Source organism: Lagenorhynchus albirostris, chromosome 7, assembly GCF_949774975.1.
Source record: "Lagenorhynchus albirostris chromosome 7, mLagAlb1.1, whole genome shotgun sequence".
Classification (NCBI taxonomy): Eukaryota; Metazoa; Chordata; class Mammalia; order Artiodactyla; family Delphinidae; genus Lagenorhynchus; species Lagenorhynchus albirostris.
In genome coordinates this window covers 75,381,466-75,404,053 of record NC_083101.1, presented here as the reverse complement: position 1 = coordinate 75,404,053, position 22,588 = coordinate 75,381,466, and the positions used below count along the sequence as shown (strand labels likewise).

General features: G+C 44.5%; 1 protein-coding gene across 3 annotated transcripts in view; it reads left to right on the top strand.

Annotated features, from left to right (window-relative positions):
• The window catches only part of MOB3B (MOB kinase activator 3B), a 203,950-nt gene that overhangs the window by 46,120 nt on the left and 135,242 nt on the right, over positions 1-22,588 (top strand). Inside the window, exon 1 of one of the 3 annotated variants that reach the window (XM_060155181.1) lies at positions 16,640-16,734. The exons of the other annotated variants lie outside the window; for them this stretch is intronic. The gene's annotated coding sequence lies outside the window, so the exon portion shown is untranslated. Of the gene's footprint in view, positions 1-16,639; positions 16,735-22,588 lie in introns of those variants that run through there. 3 annotated transcript variants of the gene reach the window in all.

Sequence of the window (22,588 nt, the reverse complement as noted above, 5' to 3'; positions counted from 1 at the left end):
CTTGAAGTATTTCAAACAAACCGAAATATGCAGAAAATAATATGGTACACACCTAAATGCACACAGCCTACATCTACAGACGTAAACAGTTTGCTGCAAAAGCTTAGATCTCTCTTTTTATTAAAGAAATGAACCATTACAGATACATCTAAAGCTGCACCCCCATTCTTTATTACTCCTCTCCAGAGTAGCAACTCTTGCACTTGGTAAGCATCGATCCCCTGCATTTTTTTTTTTTTTTACTTTTACTGTATATATGAATGAGTCCATAAACAACATAAAATCAAGTTTTATATATTTTTTTTAGTTTTCATGATTGTTTTGGAGATACATCTGTGTTGATAGTATAGAGAATCTAGTTTGTGTATTCTTTTACAGGTGGACATTACTCTTACGATAATGAGCCTTAATGCCTTCATGGACAAAGGGGAAATAGATTCTCATCTGGTGTGGCGTTGTTCCCTCTCCAGGGCCTGTTCCCAGCTAGGGAAATGTATGCTTTTACCTGCAGCTCTGGCACCCTGCAAAGAACCCTCCAACTCCCACCCCGCCCACACATGCCCTTTGCATGTATCTGCTGATTAGGGAAATCCATGCCACCTCCAACGTAAGCAGTGTTCTGTACCAGCGGCATAGTCTTTCTCCTCCCGTGGTGAGAGAAATGAGCTTAGTGTTTTTGGAAAATTTCGAGGCAAGAGTGGCCTGAGTTCAAGATGAGAGAGTTAACCTCCAGCACACTTGGTTTTGACGGAAGTCCATTTTACTGCTTTTAAAAAAGAGTGAGAGCCCAGGATTAGCAGCTGCTGGGTATAGGTCTAAGGTCCAACCGAAGCCTCTGCAGGGGCACCTGTTGCTTTCAGAACTGCCTGGGAGGGAGGGAATCCCCACACACAAAAGGCTTCTGTTGGGTTTCTGTGCGTAGCTGAGAAAGCTTAAATGACAAGGGAGGAAACTCACAAGTGAAAGAGGAGGACAGACCAGGAGGAGTAAAAGGGAATACTGTTGACAAAAGGCTGTGCTAGGGCAGAAAGATACATGTGAGTGTGAAACAGCAGAGAAAAACTGAAAAACACGCCCAAGATGGCTGGAAAGAAAACCTGGTGGCAGCATCTAAATTTTCCAAAATGAAGATGGGAATCAAAATTCTCTGAAATTCCCACCAGACGTTTGAAACATCATGGCTCGCCCCTTTAGTCTGTGCAAGTTACCAGTCTTTCCAGAATAAGTAGGAATGATTTTGAGCCCCTGCCATAGGATGGCTACGACCCTAGGCCAGTCCTCCTCCTAACCCTGGCGCGAGTAAGCGGACACAGGCAGCCTTGAAACGTACGTTCTGTAAGCTGGGCTTCCCCCAGTGTGCCCACCACGATGTCATGCAGTTCTGCTGGGTATGCAAAAGAGCGCCCTGTGTGATTAAGTCAGTGCCACTCAGTGGGTGTATTATGAACTCTCTGTAGATGTGACAGCAATCTTGAATCTCTGTGTAAAAAATCATGTTTGCACGGTACCCTGATAACTGCTGGGCTGAATGTTGAGCCGAGTTAGGTGGGATGGTTAGGATCCTGTAAGAACTAAATTCAGGAAAACTTTGTCTTTACTCTGCCTGATGCTCTCCCTCCTGTCCTCCCATGTTTACAACATAATAGGAAACCAGTTGGTAAGGAACTTTGGGAAAGTCATTTGCAGACTTCCAGCCCCAGGGGTGATACAGAGCAGAGTAAAGGAGGGCGGTTGTGAGGCTGAAAGACAACAGATAAATAATCATCCCCTGACTCAAGGGGAGCCAGTTTGCATATTAACAGACCTATGGACTGGCCTGGCTTGAAAATCTCTGTCCCATCAGAGACAGGTTGGCGCAATAGGTTATTTTCCTCAGAAATTTGATATTGGAAATGAAGATTATCAGACAGCAGTGAAAGCTGAAAGGATGCACCTAAAAGGCCATAAGCAAACCAAATGAGAGAAGACAGAAACCGTGATTTGGCAGAAACCACGTTATAAGGCAGAGAAAAGATACACAGCATCGAAGTGAGAAAGATGTACATGGAGAACCTGTGGAAATAGTTGAGTCATCAACAGCAAACACAAGAGTGGAGATCTTCAAACTCGTGCTCCTAAGGGTCAAGAGACCAAGCAGTCCCTAAGTAGCAGGCTAGAGAGGGGAGCTACTAGATCGCGAGCATCTAGGTAGTTTATGACTCGTGGTCCCTCAGGCAGTGTGAACTTCCTGTTCACATGAGTTCCCCTTGCCCCTCAAGTCCCATGGGGGTGATGCGGATGTGGGCCCAGGCGGGTGCTGGGCACACAGGGGCCTATTCCCCAGCTCAGCAGCACTGAACTTAGGAAACCCCCAATTTTATAGGGGGACCCACCCATCCTCCCCTCCAGAGACAGTGCCATTATCTTTATTACCCTGGAGTGCAGACAGACCTTCTCTGGGCTGGGGTTGTTCCCTGTCTTTACTCTGCTGATCAGGAAACAAATGTGCCCTCTGATCTGCAGGGGGACACTGTCTCTAGCTTCCTAGGTCGTTTGCTAAGGGGAACATTCCAGAAGAGATAGTCTGGGGATCAGACTTGCAGAAACAACATGGAGAATTGTCTCCCTACACTGAGGACTCTCAAGCTGCCTTGGCTCTCATTCCAATTCGAACAGACCAAGTGCTATGCTTTCCTTATTGCTGTTACATTCTTAGAAGCACCACTCTCCTCTTCCACTAGCCCCGCTGGCTTTCTACTCCTCGCCTTTAGAACTGCAGAACTGGCACAAAGCTGGAAAACTAGGTTGTAGTCAGAATGTGGGACCTTGAAGGCCAGGTGAAAGGTATAATCAAACATGAAACCCTGATGCTTGGATGCCACGGGACTAGCATCAATTATGCTTGATCCAGTTCTGCTTCTGTTCCTCTGGGACGTGACTGCCCATGATACAGGAAATTATTTCTCTTCATTGCTTCCAGGATGCTTAGTGGAGCATTGACTTGGAAACCAGAGCTCTAGGCCCAGCATCTAAACTAGCCCTTGCCCCACTGTACTCTCTTGTAACACTTGCTCTGTCATTCTTAGCACACAGCACAAGTTGTAATTATATATCGTGTGTGTGTGTGTGTGTGTGTGTGTGTGTGTGTTTAATGGCTTTTCCCTCACCAGATTATAAGCTCCATTAAGATAAGAATTATGTTTGTTTTGTTCACCCCAGCAAACCCAGCCTGACGCAGCAGGTGCTCAAGAAATACTGATTGGACAGATTAAGTGTAGGTTTTGGACCCTTTTATTGTAAAGAGGCTTGAATAACAGCTCAGGGAGTTTGTACTTTTATGGTTAACAATAGTTCATAATATAGAGTAAGTGATATATAGGAGTATTGACTATGGTCCTTATTGTTATTGGCATGTTATCAACATGTGGACTGGATGCCAACGAGACATCCCGCTGAAACTGTCCACCTGGCAATGGAAAATGCCAGTCTAGAGCTTGGATGAGTGGTCTGTTCAAATACACAGCAGCAAGGCTGACTTTCCAGGGTGGTTCATGTGTTGTTAAAGGCTGAGTCAAGTTTTCATGGGCTGAGGTGTATGGTCACTGTCACTGTATGTCTCAGAGTCCCAGGCTAGCCCTTCCAAGGTGGGCACCTGGACCTGGCTGTGTGGATGTATTGATAGGGGACCACCTGGCTGGTCCCCTCGTGAGCCCAATACCTGGATATGAGGGCCTGCAGACAAAGCCCCAGGATGCATGGGATCCTGAGTTCTCAGAGAGCAAGAGAAGAAATGTATGGAGGGGGCATAGGGGTTGATTTGTGCAGGTATCGAGCCCACAGGGCAGGTACAGGGCTCAGGAGGTGGGCAGGCCTGAAATGCAGCAGGAACAACCTCTGGACCAAACCAAAGGGAATCCTCCTGGGACTGCTGCAGGGGAGCCTTTAGGGTGGCCCTTTAATGTGGATGGGTTAGAGTGACTTCGAAGTTGGAGGCTAACAGCAAATAGTTTCCAAGTTCTTTATGTTTTTTATTTAAAGTAAAAATAAGCTCACAATAATGGACTTTAGTCTACTCTGTTTTCTGCTTCCCACCCATCAGCTTTGCACAGGGAGAAACATGCACTTCCTATGGTTTCCTGCCCCACCCAGGTTTTTTGTTCCACTTTGGTTTTAATATTGGTCCATTCTAACTGGAAACATGAAGGCCGCCTCCTCAGCCCGCACCTGGTAGGCAGCAGGCCTCCGTGGAAGCCCTGGGAGACCTTGTTGGATCAAGAGCTTCTCTGCTGTCTAGCCCCTCCCCCTTCTCTCTTCATTAGCTTGACTCTCTGAAGGTGAGCCCTTATGAAGGACGCCTGATCACTTTTATTTCCAATCTGTCTTTAGCACCAGACAATCTTGACTGGTGGCGCTTTTTCAGAAGAGCATCCATCATGAAATGCAGGTAACATGTCTCATTGGAGCACTCCTGCCCCTCAAAGGCTTAGGGGGAACTTGGCCTGAACCCCAGTTCCTGGTGCTGTGAGTTCAACATGGCCCTTCACCCCTGCTCTGGCCCCCCTTTTCCTTCTCTGCCCCCCTCACCCCTGCTCTGGCCCCCCTTTTCCTTCTCTGCCCCCCTCACCCCTCCTCTGCCCCCCCTTTTCCTTCTCTGCCCCTGCTGCTGAATCATGCAGGCTCCTCTCTTTTACTCAGAATCCTACCTGGATTCTGAGCCTTACCCTTGTTCCATTTCTGCAAGAAATCCAATGGAAATCAGCATTTTCCTGGGCCTGTAGTTTTATTAATGATTTCATGAGAGGTGGGGGGCAGAGGAGGGACCCACCTCAGCCATGACCAGCCCTCTGCCATGCCCCCTGCCCTGCTTCATGTCCCATCAGGCCTCCGCATCCCCTCCAACTGTGCACGGGACCAGGTCTTCATGGCCTTCTTTCTGAGGCCCTGAGTCCTCTTCTGCCCACACACATGCCGAACATTTCAACGTTTGCCCACAGCCCACGTTAAGTGTAGTTTCTGCTGCAAGAAATGAAAAGCGTTCTTATAATTTGGCTTTTGAAGCTGACTATAATTAACTCATTCAATTCATGATTGCTCTGATTTCTCAGGGGTTACGCATTCACGTGTTTTTAAAAAGTGAGACAATGGGGCTTCCCTGGTGGCGCAGTGGTTGAGAGTCCGCCTGCCGATGCAGGGGACACGGGTTCGTGCCCCGGTCCGGGAAGATCCCACATGCCGCGGAGTGGCTGGGCCTGTGAGCCATGGCCGCTGAGCCTGCGCGTCCGGAGCCTGTGCTCCACAACGGGAGAGGCCACAGCAGTGAGAGGCCCGCGTACCGCAAAAAAAAAAAATAGCCATGCGATGTATTCCTCATACAGGGATTTCATCAGGCACCTCAAGCAACCTTTAGAGAATGCTTCACTTGGGAGTGGGTTTGGTCTGATGTGCGAACGGGGAGACTACAGGAATCCTGGCAGGGGCAGCAGCCTGGGCAGAGGTGTGGAGACAGGGGCTGCAATAAGCCAGGTCTGAAAGGCCTTGGAAGCCACGCTGGACATTTGGGCCCTTACCTCACAGGCCATGGGGAAGAACTGACATTCCAGGAACTGGTTCAAATAGCAGACTCAGAGTCACATAAGGTGAACATCCTTGATTCTTCTTTTCCCTTCTCTGCTTCCTCCTCCATCCTTTCAGGTATCTTTTAACATCACTATTTTTATTAACAGATAGATGAGCCCAGGTATCCAGTAAGCCCCGGAGGAGACTTGGTGTAAGCAGAACTGATGGAATAAACATCTAGACATTATTTGGAGTTTTCAGTCACCACTGGTGCTCCGTGTACTTTATGTTTGGATTATTCAATGTTTTTCCCATCCTTTAATGTTAGGTCTCTTCAGCCAAATGATAAGGTTGAACAGGATGGAAATTACAGGGTGTGGATCACAGTGGGTGTTTAGTAGAAGCCATCACTTCCATTTGTGCTGCAAAGGCTTCCAGAGGTGGCCCTTTTTTTCTTTTGTTTTATGTTTTTGTTTGTTCATTTTATTTATTGTGCTTTTTCTTTGCTTGGTTGCTTGTTTCATTTTATTTCCTTTTCTTCCATTCACTGAATTAATAGGATATTCTTTTTTTTTTTTCAAGGATTGCTTTGTTAAAAAAGTAATAGCCTATGTTTAAAAATCAGATTTCCCATAAAACTCAGAATTTCCAGCTTTGTTTGAAAGTTGACATACATAGAACTGGGCTATATTCCCACATGGCAGCAATCCGGGAGAACAGCCTTCTTCAGACAGATATTCTCTCACCAGTTTACCGCAGGCCGTACTATACTCTGTTGTCTCCCCTGCCCTGAGGAGGTATCAGTTACCCTTTCATTTGAGCTGTGGCTTTCCTGTACCTGCTGTTTACTCATTTATGTGACTTCGCCTGCCCCAGGAGTTGTTCAAATTTACCATTTTTTTAACTGGAAAATGTAATGGCCTTGCATTTGTCGTCGTTACCGATATATTTTAATTCATGTCTGCCAGAGTCTTTTGTGCTTTCTGTTTGTCCCCCAAGTTCTATGTTTCTTTTCTCTTTTCCAGTCTTCTTTCGGGTTGACTGAGTTTGTTGTCTCACTCCACTTTTTTTTTTTTCTGTACCACTTTGAAAATTATACCATCTGTTTTTTATCCTTTTAGTGGTTAACCTAGTAATTATAGCTTGTATCTTTTACTTACCAAAATCTAAAGCGATCAGTACTCTGAACAACACCTTTCCCATTTCTGCCCCCTTGTATGCTAGTTGTTTTGTATATTTTGAGTCTATATATTTCTTTTCTTTTAAAAATCCCACAAGGTATTGCTTCTTTTATTCTTCTATAGAGTCAATGCTTGTATCGATTTGCCTATATATTGACCACTTTCTGTCCTCTTAACTTCCTTATAGCTTGGGATCTTATATCTTGTATCTTCTTGTATCCGCTCAGTTCCTTCTTCTAGCTTCTTTTATATGTCTTTCATCTGTGATCAATTTCCTTGGCTTGAACTACAGTCTTTAAGTTTCCTTTAATGAGGATCTGCCCATGGCAAATTCTTTCTGATTTTATGTATCTGTACACATCTCATATGAGTGTTCTTTTTTTTCCTTTTCCTCCCCACTTTTACTTTGGAAGTTATACATTACATTTCTTCTTCCCCATCCCCACTCTCATCTCCCCTAAAATTATAATATGATGCTTAGCTTTAAAAACGTTTATTCTTCAAAATTGCTATTCTTCTACCAAACGACACAAGGACCTTAAAATACTTTAAGGTAACCATACTTCCATATGATTGCTATCTAATATTTTAGTTCCAAGGTGTTTATAACTTCTCTCCTCCATTAATCTTTAAAAAATTTAAATAGTATGGATGTTTATAAATTTATTATTATTTTTATTATCTTCTTTGCTCATTGTTTATCTTACTTTGTTCTTAGTTTAATTTACTTTAAATTGAAATGTATTATTATTATTTAATATTTTCTTTCAGGGAGCCTCTGTGAATTGGATATTCTTTTCTTTGTATAGATATGTCTTTATTTCACCCCCATTTTTGAGCAGGAATTTAGTTATAGAATATTAGTTTGGTATTTATTTTCTTTTGCCACTTTGAGTATGTTATTCCAGTATCTTCTTGCTTCTGTGTCACTGATGAAAACTCCTGTGCTAATCTAATTGCCATTATTAGGTTGGTAACCTCTTTTTCTATCTGGCTGCTTTCATGACTTTCTCTTTGGTTCTGAGGTGTGTGTGTGTGTATGCGTGTGTGTGTTTCTTTTGAATCCTACCTGGGACTTGTGATGGTTCCAATGAACATCACATGTATTACTTTTTCTATTAAATTCCCAGCCATTATCTTTTTAATATTGCCTATCCTACTTCTTCTTCCTGGAACTCCAATTAAAAGGATATTTTATTTTCTCAAATAAAATGCTCTCCATGTCTTATACTCCCCATGTCTTATTACTCTCTTTCACATTTTTCTATTTCTTTTTTTTCTGTCTCTACTACATTATCAGTACTTTCCTCAGACCCATCTTCCATGATACTGGTTCTCTTTTTAGCTGTAACTAACATTCAACCTAGCACTGTATTTTTCATTTAAAAAATTCTATTTAGGGGCTTCCCTGGTGGCGCAGTGGCTGAGAGTCCGCCTACCGATGCAGGGGACGCAGGTTCATGCCCCGGTCCGGGAAGATCCCACATGCTGCAGAGCGGCTGGGCCCGTGAGCCATGGCCGCTGAGCCTGCGTGTCTGGAGCCTGGGCTCTGCAACGGGAGAGGCCACAACAGTGAGAGGCCCGTGTACCGCAACAAAAAAAAAAAAAAAAAAAAAAAATTCTATTTAGTTCTTTTTTTTCCCCAAAGCTGTCCTTTCTTTTTTCATAGAGGCTGGTTCTTTCAGTGTAGTTTTTATTCCTTCTTTTACTTTAAAAATACCTTTAAACGTATTTAGTTTATAGTTCCATCAGATTATTCTATTACCATCAGTTCTTGAGGTGCTAATCATTCTGCTTGTTATGTATGTGGCCTCTCCCTCTGACTGGTTTGTTTCTTTGTCTGGTTTGTTCATCAGGACTTGTTTATTCTGAAGGAATCTTACGAGTCCTGAGTTATGAAAACATTTCTACAGGGCAATTTGAGTTTGCTCCTGCAAAGGTTTCTCTGGTCCTGGGAACATTTTTATCGTAATTTATCAGCGCAGGATTCTTGCACGATTTAAACAGTGTATATCTGGGTAGCACACTTGTACATGGCACACGCTTGATGTTTTGTTTTTTCATGAGATACGTTTTTTTCACCCTGAGACTAGGGCAGAATACATGCTTACTGGCCTCTTTCCTGAGTTACTAGGGAGTGGTGGTAGTTTTTCTGGTCCTACTTTCATGTAGAGGCAGGTTTGCAAGAATTCTGACTGTATGCAGTTATGTCGGTTCCAGTCCCTTACCTTGCTTGGGCCCAGGCCACATTACCTGTCCTCACCTGAGCATTAAAATTCCAGCCCCAGGCCCCTATGCAGCTGTATCCAGATTCAGCCCCCCTATGGGTGAGTGCAGCATTTGCTCTCATGCCTCCTGCTTTGGCTTCGGATTCTCTCTTCATTTATGGCCTGTGTTTTTAAAAAGTTATATTTTATAGGTCTGTGAAGTACATTCTCAAGATGGTCGCACTAGGTTATATTTTATATATGTTTGGAACTGAAAGAAGATCTAGGTGATTTTTATATGATTTTTAAACTCTATTAATTTATCACAAACAATTTTGGCTACTATTATGAGCCTGGCTTTGTTATAGGTGTTGGGGTACAACACTAAACAAAACAAGTCTTTGTGTGGTTTACATTCTCAAGGGGAAGACAAAACAAACAATAAATAAGAAGATGCAGTAAAATCAGAGGGAGCTATGAAGAAAATAAAAGCAGGATAATGAGAGAGAAAGAGAGACTGGGTTGGGTGGAGTGTGCTATATTTAGGACAGCAAAGGAAGCCTCTCTGAGGAGGTGACATTTGAGCAGAGGCTTACATGAAGTGGTAAAGAGTCATGCTGATATCTGGGGTGTCAGTCTGGGTCCTCCAAGAAGTAGACACTAACGCAGGATTAGCCGTGCAAGAGATTTATTAAAGCAACCCCTGTGAACAAGACCAGTGTCCAGTACAAAGTGCAAATGTGAGTCTTCTTTTTCAAAAACTAACTGATTAAGGATTTCAAGTCAGGTACAGCAAAGCATTCAGTCAAGTTCAGGGCCTTTCTGAGCGCTCTGTTCAGACTAGGAGGGAAAATGGGGAGAGCCCTGGCGAGAACCTGGGAGCGCTGTCAGATTATGATGCAAGTCTGAGACCAGGTGAAGAGGAGAGGGGAGGACAGAAGGTTGAGGGGAAGCCTCCTAGAGTTCTATGCTGTTCTGAGAGAGCTTGGCAAGGCTGGGGGAGAGCGCTTGAGCCAAAGTCCCCTATCAGGTGAATTTTTCATCTCCCAGGAATAGACTTGCCTTGGCAATCTTGCCCTGCCCAGTCACTGACCAGGAGTAGCTTGTGGACAGTATGACTTTATCACAAATGCAGAGATGGATTTCAGAGCATGGTAGCCATGACTCCTGGTCAGTTATGCTCCTTGTAATTTGGATGGCTGTGAAGCACGTCCTCATGGCAACCACACTGAGTAAAGAGCTTTCCAGGAAAAGGGAACAGCGATTGCAAAGGCTCTTTGTTATGGGTTGAATTGTATGCCCCCAAAACTCATATGTAGAAGTTCTAAGCCCCCAGCACCTCAGAATGTGTCCTACTTTGGAAATAAAGTCATTGCTGATACAGTTGGTTAAGATGAGGTCATACTGGACTAGGGTGGGCCCCTACTTCATTAAGACTGGTGTCCTCATAAAAAGAGGAAATTTGGAGACAGACACGCCCATGACAAGAACACCATGTGAAGGTGAAGGCAGAGATCGGAGTGATGGTGTCTGCAAGCCATGGACCACCAAAGATTGCCAGCAAACCATAGAAGAAAGGAGAGAGGCATAGATGAGACCCTTCCCTAGTGCCTTCAAAAGGAGCATGGCCCTGCCAACGTCTGGATTTCAGACTTCTAGCCTCCAAACCCATGAGACAATAAATTTCTGTTATTTAAGCCATCCAGCTTGTGGTACTCTGTTATGGCAGCCCTAGCCAACTAATACAGCTCTGAAATGAACTTGGTGTGTTGTAGGAACATCAAGGATGCCAGTGGGGACCCAGCAGATAAGTGAGAGGGAGACTTGTAGAGGAAGGAGAAATATCCAGGGCCCAGATCTGTAGATCATGACTTTGTGAACCAACATAGCAACTCTGGTTTTTATTTTGACTGTGATAGGGAACTTTACAGGCTTCAGAGAGGGGAGTGGCCTAATGTCATTCATCTTTTTTAAGTATCACTCTGGCTATTATCTGGAAATAGATTGCAGAAGAGCAAGGGCTACGAGTCAGGTCCATTGCAGCTGCCTGAGAAAGAGAGGACGGTGACTTGGATGGGAGAAGTCACTGCGGAGGTGGTGAGAAGTGTGGGAGGGGTGGAAATTTGAAGGTAAACTGTGTAATTTACTGATGGATTAGATGAGCAGTTAGAGGGAAAGAGAAGAGTCAAGAATGATCTCGCCTTTCTTTTTTGCTTTTGTTTGTTTGCCTATAGCGACTAGATAACTACAGTTGTTATTTTCTGAGATGGGAACACTGCATGAGGAGCTTGTCTGGAGATTCCAGGAATCGAAATCTAGATCTCTGCTATGTTTTAAAAGTTCCATGTTGTTTTGCAACTTGCTTTTTCCTTTTCGTGGACTTCTTTCCATTTCAATACAGATATATTGCCTCTTTACATTTTGAGGGCTGCCCAGTATTTCTTGTGTGGATGTTTCATTCTTGATTGAACTAGCTCCCTCAGAATGGACTTTTGGGTTGTTTCCCTTTTTTGTGTGTGATTGTAAACGATGATGCTTAAAAGTCATGTTATTTACCTCTTGCCGCGTAACAAGACACCCCATAACTTGGTGGCTTAAAAACAACTACGTATATTATCTCCCAGTATATCTGGGTCAGGAGTCAGAGCACAGCCTAGCTGAGCTCTCCAGTTCAAGATGTCTCTCAAGGCTGTAAGCAAGGTGTAGACTGGGGCTAGTCATCTCAAGGATACACTGGGGAACGATCTGCTTCTCCGCTGACTCAGTGGTTGTGGGGAGGATTCAGTTCCTGATGGAATGTTGGCCTGAGGGCCTTCACTCCTCACTGGCTATTGACTGGAAGCCACCCTCAGTTCCTTGCCTTGTGGTCCTCTCCAAAAGAGAGCTCACAGCATGGCAGCTGGCTTCGTCAAGGTAGGCAGGCAGAAGAGAGTGGAAGAATTTGCAAGCAAGACGGAAGTCACAGTCTTTTATAACCTAATCTCAGCAGCATTCCCCATCCCTTTTGCTGTATTCTATTCACTAGAAGTAAGTCAGTAGGTCCCTTACTCAGGCAAAGAGGATTATTCAAGTGCTGTCGATACCATGAGGCTTACTTAGATCGTTGGGGGCCACCTTAGAAGTCTGCCTACCGCAACAGCCCCCATATTTGTCTTTTGAAAGATTGTTAAAGGTGGGTTTGCTGAATGAAGAAGTATGCATATTTTAAAATTCCAAGTATAGGGAGTTCCCTGGTGACCTAGTGGTTAGGATTCCAGGCTTCCACTGCCGTGGCCGGGGTCGATCCCTGGTCGGGTAATGAGATTCCTGCAAGCCGCATGGCGTGGCCAAAAATAATAATAAAAATAAAATAACATAAAATTCCAAAACACTATAAGATTTCTTTTCAAAAGTGTTACTCCAAAGTTCATTTTGATGGGACTATTTGCTATTGCCTGAGAGGGACAGGTTGTAAATCCTCAAAGAGCCTTTGCCAGATTTTGTCAGGAGTCTCTCTTCCCTTCCTGTCTTCCTTTTTCTCACCCCTCCAAAATTTCCCACAACAGGAAATAGCTGTGTGTCTTGTCACATAAATGATAGGAAGGTTCTAACCAGCAGATACATGCCATTCTCATCATCATGGCAACTAGTCTAGGGTATGCTGACCTGGGTATGCTGCCATTGAGAAACGTCATTGCCTTCACTTGTTTGCTGGCTTGAGTGAGGTTTTTTCAGCCAGCCTTGGTGAGAGAGATGAAAGAGTGATAGACCAGGGGAGGGTAGATGGGGCCAATGAGGACTACGGAAACTCCACTTGAATCATTTCTTCTAAATCCTCTGTCCTCAGGAGTTTCTGGTAGGCCATGGAATGATGATGTGTACATTTATTTCTTCATTAGTCCGAAAGCACCTTTACTTAAAAGGACCCTCGGGCTTCCCTGGTGGCGCAGTGGTTGAGAGTCCACCTGCCGATGCAGGGGACGCGGGTTCGTTCCCTGGTCCGGGAGGATCCCACATGCCGCGGAGTGGCTGGGCCCGTGAGCCATGGCCGCTGAGCCTGCGCGTCCGGAGCCTGTGCTCCGCAACGGGAGAGGCCACAACAGTGAGAGGCCCGCGTACCGCAAAAAAAAAAAAAAAAAAAAAAAAGGACCCTCATGTTTACTTGGATAGGTTGGAGGGAAAGCCGATATCAGGAGAATTGCTTTATCTCCTTCCCACACAATTTTAGCTGGCTTTATAAAATTAAGTACATTCTAAATTGAGACTATTATAAAGACCAAACAAAGGTGTGCCAAGTGTGGATGGCTGCCATCAGGGCGGGTGCCCCCGCGGAAAGCTTAGGCTCTCTTGACAGCTTCCCAAATGCAGGCGCAGGTGCCTTCCTCCTGTGAGCAGGGTGGGCTTGGGTGCGGAGCTGGGGGGAGTACCAGACCTCTGATGATGTTAGGGAACATCTTGATGGGGCCGTCATTGACCTTCCCTGTTTGTGGCTAGCCCCTTGGCTGGAGAAGGGACTGGAATTCCCCATGCTCCGGCCTGATTTTCCACTTTCAGGTCCCCACAAGCCACGAGGCCCTCTTTGGATGTAGAACAGTTTCGGGGCCTAGCTCTCAGGGCAGCAACTCCACCTCTGCTTGTGCTGCCCGCTTGGAAAGCTTCTCATACTGGACAAATTGAGAGCCAAGGCCCTGCCTCCTTCGTGTCTGGGCCCTCCTGCGAGCCCGGTGCTGCATGAGCAAAGCTTAACAAACTTGGAGTGATTCCTCGTGCTGGGGCAACACTGCCCTGCCCCTCTGCCCTCCCCTCAGGCGCCTGCGCAGGCTGTGATCACATTTCACAAGATCACTCCGCTAGATGAGAAAAACGTGTGGCTGACTCGGTACAGCGAGCCCAGTCCTGTGGATTGCACTCCCTGCAGAAATGAGAACCCGAGTGGAGCGGCCTTTCAAACTGCAGTAAATCAGGGCTCCTTGGCCATCCTTGCCCTGCTCTGTCAGGTTTTGTCTTTTTCTAGAAACCCTGCCGGGTTCAGGCAAATTAGGGGAGAGGAAATTCGGCCCGACTCATTGCATAATCACTCTCAATTTCTAGGGTCTGGGGCCAGCCATCTTGTGATTTAAAATATAAATACTTGCAAACGGTTTCTATCTTGATCAGTTATGTAAAAATCTGCGTTTAAGATGTGCTGAAGTGGCTATCAGATGTGTTTCCTTTTTTAATGTGACAGTCTTCTTTTTGTGGAACTCTGTTTTTCAGTCTTTGACTATATATATTTAACATCTTTATTAGAGTATAATTGCTTCACAATGGTGTGTTACTTTCTGCTTTACAACAAAGTGAATCAGTTATACATATACATATATCCCCATATCTCTTCCCTCTTGTGTCTCCCTCCCACCCTCCCTATCCCACCCCTCTAGGTGGTCACAAAGCACGGAGCTGATCTCCCTGTGCTATGCGGCTGCTTCCCACTAGCTATCTGTTTTACATTTGGTAGTATATATATGTCCATGCCACTCTCTCACTTCATCCTAGCTTAACCTTCCACCTCCTCGTGTCCTCAAGTCCATTCTCTACATCTGTGTCTTTATTCCTGTCCTGCCCCTAGGTTCATCAGAACCTTTTTTTTTTTAGATTCCAGATATATGTGTTAGCATATGGTATTTATTTTTCTGTTTCTGACTTACTTCACTCTGTATGACAGACTCTAGGTCCATCCACCTCACTACAAATAACTCAATTTCGTTTCTTTTTATGGCTGAGTAATATTCCATTGTATACATGTGCCACGTCTTCTTTATCCATTCATCTGTGGATGGGCACTTAGGTTGCTTCCGCGTCCTGGCTATTGTAAATAGAGCTACAATGAAGATTGTGGTACATGACTCTTTTTGAATTATGGTTTTCTCAGGGTATATGCCCAGTAGGGGGATTGCTGGGTCATATGGTAGTTCTATTTTTAGTTTTTTAAGGAACCTCCATACTGTTCTCCACAGTGGCTGTATCAATTTACATTCCTACCAACAGTGCAAGGGGGTTCCCTTTTCTCCACACCCTCTCCAGCATGTATTGTTTCTAAATTTTTTGATGATGGCCGTTCTGACCAGTGTGAGATGATATCTCATTGTAGTTTTGATTTGCATTTCTCTAATGATTAATGATGTTGAGCATTCTTTCATGTGTTTGTTGGCAATCTGTATGTCTTCTTCGGAGAAATGTCTATTTAGGTCTTCTGCCCATTTTTGGATTGGGTTTTTTGTTTTTTTGGTATTGAGCTCCATGAGCTGCTTGTAAATTTTGGAGGTTAATCCTTTGTCAGTTGCTTTATTTGCAAATATTTTCTCCCATTCTGAGGGTTGTCTTTTCGTCTTGTTTTTGGTTTCCTTTGCTGTGCAAAAGCTTTGAAGTTTCATTAGGTCCCATTTGTCTTTTTTGTTTTTTTTTTATTTCCATTTCTCTAGGAGGTGGGTCAAAAAGGATCTTGCTGTGATTTATGTCATAGGGTGTTCTGCCTATGTTTTCCTCTAAGAGTTTTATCGTGTCTGGCTTTATTTAGGTCTTTAATCCATTTTGAGTTTATTTTTGTGTAAGGTGTTAGGGAGTGTTCTAATTTCATTGTTTTACATGTAGCTGTCCAGTTTTCCCAGCACCACTTATTGAAGAGGATTCAAGACTTACTATATATTTTTTATTTGGCTAAAATTGGTGGGAGAAATGTTTGTGGTTATGCTTATCAGGGTTTTTATAGATTGCTACATCACCTTCTTCCAAAAAAGGAATTTGAGTCATTTAGCTCTTATGTAAAATCAAAAACTGTTTAAACTCAGGGAGTTGCTTTCGGCTGTTTTGGTTTTTTTTTCCTTAAGTATAAAACGCAGTTTAAAGAAAATAAAATGCAGTCTAAGGCAATAGTATCAAACACCTGTTTTGGTCTCTTGCAGGGCGGTAGGCGGGTGCTGTTTTTCTAGGAGTGGTGGCTGTGTTTCTGTTTTTCCTCTTCTTTCTTTGAACAAATAGAGGAAATCTCTAATGGAGGGTTTCTCAACGAGACATACTGGTGAATGTAGAATCTTAAATGAAAAAGGAGTCAGTGGATGTGGCTTCTTGGCCTCTGTGCTTGGACCAGAAATAAAGCAAGTCCTCACCGCAGGCATTTGGCTGAAGGCCTTTGTTTTCCGCCGTTGGCCTGAGCAGCACACATCTCAGAGCAAAAGTTCCCCCACGCCTTTGGATGTTTTTAAGGGCTTTTTTTTTTTTTTTTTAAATCTGCGCTTTCATTGTTTTTAAGAAGAATGGTGTCACCCTCACTTGTCATTAAAGAATAGTGTGGGATAAATAAATAAACCTACCCAAAAAATAAAACCGGAAGAACAAAAACCACTCCCCTAAATGAATGAAAAAATTTATACCCGTCACCCTTTTGTGGGGTAAATGTTTCCATGCAAGTTGGTTTAGAAACTTCAAGAAGATTTTTTTCTTTTGAGTTTTTTTTGGGTTGTCTTCTATTTTTATATTGTTGGCAAGTCTACACATTGTGGTTACATAAGAAAGTCAGAATTAAGATATTTGGTATTGAAACAGCACCCCTGGACTCAGGATGAGTTTTTCTGGTACTGCCCTGAGAGAGTTCGAATTCCTATCATAATAGGCATAAATGTCCAATCAACACAGGCTTTCTGGCCGCTTTTCTCCATGTGGTCCCTGGAGAAGCCTCCTGAACAGGGCTCCTGCCCTCCTGAAAGGCTCCTGTGCCTAGTGAGTGGAAGGAGGTGTCAGAGCATCAGACCCGAGGAGGAAGTTCCTGCTGTTCCTCGCTTCCAGAACTGGTCGAGGTAGGTCAGCCTCTTCAACAGCCACTGCCATTACTGAGCGCCTACGGTGTGCTAGACCCACTGCCGACATCTTTTCACCTCCTGTCTTATTCCATTACCACCGCGATCCTTCGAGGTGTAATCTAGTAAGAGTGTGTTTATAAGAGAAGGAAGGTGGAAAGCCTATGGAGTTTGCTGTCCAGAAGTGGGGACACATGTCTATATGCATAAGGTCAAGAAAGCGTTATGTTAATGATAAGAATGAAAAGCTAGTGCTTATTACAAACTTACCTTGTGCCTCGTGCTGGGTCAAATGCTTTCTTTGGATAATGTCGTTTAGCTCTCATATGGAACTAAAGTTTAGCAATGTTATATAATAAGTTCAAGAGCCCTGGGAGTCAAACCCAGCAGTCTGATCTCAGACTCACTGACTTCACCACCGTTCTGCACCATACGGGGGCCCACAGACGCAGAACACAGGAGGTGGTGAATCTAACCAGGCTCGCCATCAGTGGTGTAGCTGGTGGACCAGTCAGGGGGAGGGCCGCACTCTCCATGCTCAGTGTGATTTCAGCTAGCCCTCCTTTCCCCTAAGGACTTTTTCTGTCGTTCTTATTGCTGGACCTTCAGTGCTTCAGGTGAACACATTTCTGTCCTACCCATTCTCCTCAATAAATGGCTGTTGACCCATGTGGACTCCATGGTAAGCCAGGCCTAGTGTGTGAAACTCTCCAGTTCAGGGAGTTCTCAAACACTGAAGTGCATCAGTCAGTATATGCAAAGTGAGGGGTGGGACCCCAGGGTCTGCATTTTAAACAAGCACCCAGGGTTATTTTGGTCTTCCTGTTTTTTTTTTTCCGAGGGTGCCCAGGAGGCCCAGGGAGAACGGAATAGTCAGTGGACAGACGGTTCTGGGCAAGTAGGGGTCGTATTTTCTTCTTCAGCAGTCACCCACCTCTACCAGAGTCCCCAGGGCTCAAGAGGGGAAAAATGAAAGAGAAAAAGAACAAATGGGAGGCAGTGCAGGGGAACAGTGGAGAATACAGAAAAGCCAGTCAAATCCATAAACATTTGTTGAGAATCAAGTGTTCAAAATGAGCGCAATAGAGGGGGAGGGGCAATACAGAGGGAGGGAAGTAAGAGGTACAAATTATTAGGTATAAAATAAGCTATAAGGATATATTGTAACACATGGGGAATATAGCCAATATTTTATAATAACTATAAATGGAGTATAACCCTTAAAAATTGTGAATCCCTATATTATACATCTGTAACTTATGTAATATTGTACAGCAACTTTACTTCAATAAAAAATAAATACATAAATAAAGGGAAAAAAATTCCCACAGCAAAAGAAAAAGGATGAGCAGAAACAAAAGTCAGATCTGGGAAGGGTCAGGAGAGGAGGCAAAGGGGTGGGCTGAGCCTTCCCCGGCGTGGCAGCTTGGGTTTGAAACTTGTCCTGATGAACCTGCAGGGGCTGCCAGATGGATGGGTGGGCCCTCATGGTAGATGGGCGGGGAGGTGGGGGTGAGGTGTGAGAATAAAGAATGGTCCAGACTGTTTGGCACAGAGGAACAGTTACACATTCAAAGCTTTGGGAGCAAAGGAGTAACAACAGTCAGTTCTAACAGCATAGTCAGGAGAGGCTGCTTGGAGGGGTGACAGATGTCCGGGCCTTGCAGGCTGAAGGCTGACTGCAGGTGGGCAAGCCTAGGAGAGGACTGGGGCAGAAATTTAGTCCCTGACAAGTGCGGTGGGCATTAGGGGTCAGGTGAGTCATCTGATTCATAGAGCCACACCTGAAGGTCCTTCAGCGCCTGTTGAGGGTGGGTAGACTAAGAGTGAGGGCCCTTTTCCCTGCTTCAACTGAAGAAGAGAGAGTTTTTCTCTATTTTTATATAATTGTGTCCTGCATAAGACTTCATGTGGGGAAAAACGTCTATGTTGCTAAAGAAAACAAAAAAAGACTTAATAACTACCAGGGGAATTAAAAAAACTGTATGTATAATATATACATACACATGTATATATTATATATACACACATGTATATATACTATCTATACATAAAAGCATATACACATGTGTGGGTATATATGTATATATAATATGTGTGTGTGTATATATATATATATATATATATATGGTTTGTGTTGAAGTGTTGAAAGAGATAGTTATTGTGAACTTGGGGGCAGTTTGGAAGGGCAGCTAGGTGTCAGGTCTGCATAAATATTTAAGAGATTCCTGCCTTAGTGGAAAGAGCCCTGGCACCTTTCTGGGCATTAGGTGTGTTTGTTTCTGTTTTTGTGTTTAATACATTAAGAGGTTGAATTGAGTTAAGTGGTTTTCGAGACTTCTTCCCGCTATGAAACCTCCCAGCAGTGATCTCGCTCGCAGGCCTCCCCAGCATATGCGTGGGGTGGGTGGCAGGGTCATGGCTTGAGGAGCGTGAGTTTAAGGTATTGTGCAGGATGATCTAAGGAGACAGTTTAGGAGCCAGGATGCCTGCTTCCACGTCCCGCTGGGAAGGGCAGCAAAGGGTGGATGCAGCAGAGGCAGAAGCTTGGGGATGGTCACCAAAGTCACAGAAGTAGAGTTGGCACTAAAGGAGGTGATGTGATACGTTTTCTTCTTATATTTAAAAAAAAAAAAATTCCCCAAGCTGCTTGCTCTCCTCTCTTCCCCATTATTTTTCCTTTGAGGTATATTTTTTAAACTTAGTTTTTAAACAAAGCACACAGGTAAAGGACTTTGCAGCACCATGCAAAGATGGTTACAGAGATCTACAATGAGTTTTGAAACATTCTTTTAAGGCTGGGCATCCTTCCAAAGGAGCTGACTTTTCAGTAGATGCTGGAAAATGAAAACGTGGGCACAGTTTAGATTGGCCTGGGGAACTGCACATCTGGTAGCTGCTATTGATCTTCGAATGAAGTATCTGTTTTCTGAAAAGGTTTCTCTTGTTGATCATCCTCTCCTCATGATTCTGGGAGCGTGGCCCTCTCACCTGGAGAAGGAACTGTTGTATCTGTGCTCCATTCAATTAGCAATAATTTAGACACACAGTTCCACCACACAACTTACTGAGCTTCTGTTTGTGCCCCGTCCTGCGCTAGGTCCTCGTGCTGTGATGAAGTCTAGGGTGGGATCCCAGCCCTCCCAGACCGATGGAGGGGCCAGATGTGTGAGCACAGGGATGCAGTGTAGTGTGAGGTTACCGTGTGAGTGTGAGAGAGAGGTGGGTACAAGATGTAGAAGTCACAGGACAGAGATGGTGAGCCGTCCCTTTCTTCCTTCCTCTCTACCTCTTTCCCTTTACTATACCAGAGGTTGAAGTTAATCCAGAGAGAAGCTTGAGGCCATGAGGCTGGACAAGGGAGAAGCCTTATCTGGGTGGAGGTGTTTAGATTCCCCGTGGAGAAGGCTGGCCGTATACTGTTCCTGGATGGTAGCCACCTTCGACCTGGGGCTGTCGCGCCCGGTACTCACTGACTGTTGTGGAATGTTTAGAAACACCTCGCAGATGAGAGGTTCCTCTGTTAGCATTCTCACTGTCCACGGCTATGGCTGCACAGTATGTGGGAGAGATGAGCCCTGTGATGGGTGGTCTCTCTTGTCTGAGTCAACCCTTGAGGAGACTGTGGATGCCTGGTGTGCAGACACAGACCTTCTGCAGATAAATAAGGTATGTCTTAAACAGGGCCGTCCTCGAATTGATGTCGTAGTGCAGCTCTACTAAAAAAAGCTACGTTTGCATAGGCAAGCCTGTGGGCACAACATGACATTGGGATCTCCATAAGGGCCCTCGAAACCAATAATACCAGTCTTCTCTAAATGGCTTCTGCAGAAATTGATTGAAGCAACAACAACAATTGATTGAAGCTTATAGGACGTAGCTGTAGGTCTGTTAGTGAACTTTGTTTGCTCACATCAAAACCCTAGATTTACCCCCCTTTTCCCATGCAGCACTGGAGACAAGGGCCTTTGGGGAAGCAGCAAATAGCACACTCCCTGAGGGCAGGCATCTCTCAGGAGGGAAGGCTGAGCCAGCTGAGCATGTGGCCGGTTGATTCTTCTCAAATTCACCAGTTACGTGAGTTAGTACCTCCACTTCCCCTGGGGTAACGTTAATACAAGGACAGAGAAAGGCCAGTTGTATCCTTAGGGCAACTTCTTCCTGATAAAAACCAAGAATGGGGAAATGGATCTCTCCTTCAAACTTTCCAAGATTTTGTACAGTTTTGAGGGTCACGTCTTATGGAGAAGATGTCAAAGAACAGCCCAGGTTATACTTGGGACCCCTATTGATCATGAAGCCACTTGAAATCCAATACTATGAGAAATCTGGGTTAATAAATGTAACATTTGAAATTTGTCTATCTTTACTCACACTGTCTCACTTATCCCCCAAACACACTGTGATATTGCGTTAGTACCCTCATTTAACCAAAGAAGAAATTGAAGCTCAAAGAGGGAGGGTTTAGCCCAGGAGAGTAACTCGTTAAGGGGCAGAGTCTGGACTCAAGCCCACGTCTTTCTGACTCTAAAGGTAGGGCTCTGTGCAGTCCTCCAGGTGGCCACATCGTTTACAATTACTTGTTTGATTCAGTTTTATTTCCAGCCTCTTTTTTAGCTGTGGATGTGTTCAAGAACGTAGAGAGGATAGCATCATTAATTATTTGTCTCAGTTTTATCGCAGCATTATCCTCCTGTCCATCTGTTTCCCCTCTCGAGTTGAAAAGCTCCCAGGTAGATGTTTGTCTTTTCCCTCTCGAGAGTTTCAGGGGATGCAGCCTAAATCCTCCAGCTGGATCACTGTTTGATAACAAGAGTAACGTTCTAATCAGTTGAGAAAGTTATTCTGTTACCAACACAGAGATGATAGCTGGGTTAAAACCAAACGTATTGTATTAAATGTAAAGCATTTAAAAATTTTAAATGAGAAACTTTTATATTCCATTCAAAACAAGTGTTTGAGAGATTACTGGGAGGGCATGCAGCATGTAATTTGCCCTGGTATATCAAAATTCATGAAATAATATTGCACTAAATTTTATTACATGCAGAAATACAAGAACTTCTTCACAATATTAAGCTAAGTGTGTTATAAGTATTAGGGAATCTTTTTTTAATGTTTTATTTGTTTTATTTTTGGCTGCGTCGGGTCTCCTTAGCTGTGCACGGCTTGCTTCTAGTTGCAGCGAGCGGGGGCTGCCCTTCGTTGCGGTGCACAGGCTTCTCATTGCAGTAGCTTTTCTTGTTGCAGAGCACGGGGTCTAGGTGCGCGGGCTTCAGTAGTTGTGGCTTGGGGGCTCTAGAGCGCAGGCTCAGTAGTTGTGGTGCACAACTTTATTTTTTTTAATTTATTTTATTTATTGACTTTTGGCTGCGTTGCGTCTTCGTTGCTGTGCGCCGGCTTTCTTTAGTTGCCACGAGCGGGGGCTACTCTTTGTTGCGGCTCGCGGGCTTCTCATTGCGGTGGCTTCTCTTGTTGCGGAGAACGGGTTCTAGGCGTGCGGGCTTCAGTAGGTGCAGCGTGTGGGCTCAGTAGTTGTGGCTTGAGGGCTCTAGAGCGCAGGATCCGTAGTTGTGGTGCACAGGCTTAGTTGCTCTGTGGCATGTGGGATCTTCCCAGACCAGGGCTCGAACCCATGTCCGCTGTATTGGCAGGCGGATTCTTAACCACTGCGCCACCAGGGAAGCCCTTACCTTTATTTTTAAAGAAAACAAAACTGAGGTTCATAAAGGGTGTCTTGTCCAAAGATGTAGCCAGTCAGAGTCATTGCCAGGACCTGACTCCAGACCACAAAAGTTCAAGAAATATGTATCCTTGGGGGTGGCACATGACCGTTTACATAGGGCTAGGTCTG